At 45.8% G+C, this 686-nt stretch overlaps 1 long non-coding RNA gene across 15 annotated transcripts in view; it reads left to right on the forward strand.

Moving 5' to 3' along the window:
• The window catches only part of LOC106871257 (uncharacterized), a 413,124-nt gene that overhangs the window by 196,856 nt on the left and 215,582 nt on the right, over positions 1-686 (forward strand). The gene's annotated exons all lie outside the window — the stretch shown is intronic.

A 686-nucleotide genomic window follows, 5' to 3' on the forward strand; every position in this document is an offset into this window, starting at 1 on the left:
ACACACACACACACACAACACACACACATACATATGACGGGCTTCTTTCAATTTCCGTTTTGCCAAATCCACTCGCACAGTCTTGATCGACCCAAAGCTATAATAGAAGACATACGCCTAAGGTGCCACGCAATGGGAATGAACCTGGAGCTATGTGGTGGAGAAGCAAGCTTCTTACCACACGTACATTGCTGGTGGGAATCAGCTTGTAACAGAGTATGATCACTTCCTTAACTCAGTGACTTCTTGCAGATGTTCCGAGGGTTCAAGAGTAGACAAAGTGATACACAACACTGAACCCACTTCTGAGCGCGGTCAGCAATGAAACCAGTAGCTGAAGAGAGGTTGAGACGATCAGAAACCAACAACACTTTCTTCCCTTTATATGAATGTTCCTTCTGCTAGAAGGAAGTTTTAGCCAGAACTAGGGGTTGCTCATGTCCCTTGGTTTAATGCTTATTAAGGTCCCGTAGCTGGGGCCTTAACAAGTGCTACTATTCTGGGTCAGAGTAAACTTGGGGCTAATAGTGGCTAAGAGAAATCCCTGGAACTCTCATACCATGGCCCCACTACCAAATGCAGTTTACAGTCATACCCAAGACATGCTTTTTCACTCACACATGCACACACACACACACACACACACACACACACACACACACACACACACACACACACACACACAC

This window comes from Octopus bimaculoides, chromosome 20 (genome assembly GCF_001194135.2).
Source record: "Octopus bimaculoides isolate UCB-OBI-ISO-001 chromosome 20, ASM119413v2, whole genome shotgun sequence".
NCBI classification, from domain to species: Eukaryota; Metazoa; Mollusca; class Cephalopoda; order Octopoda; family Octopodidae; genus Octopus; species Octopus bimaculoides.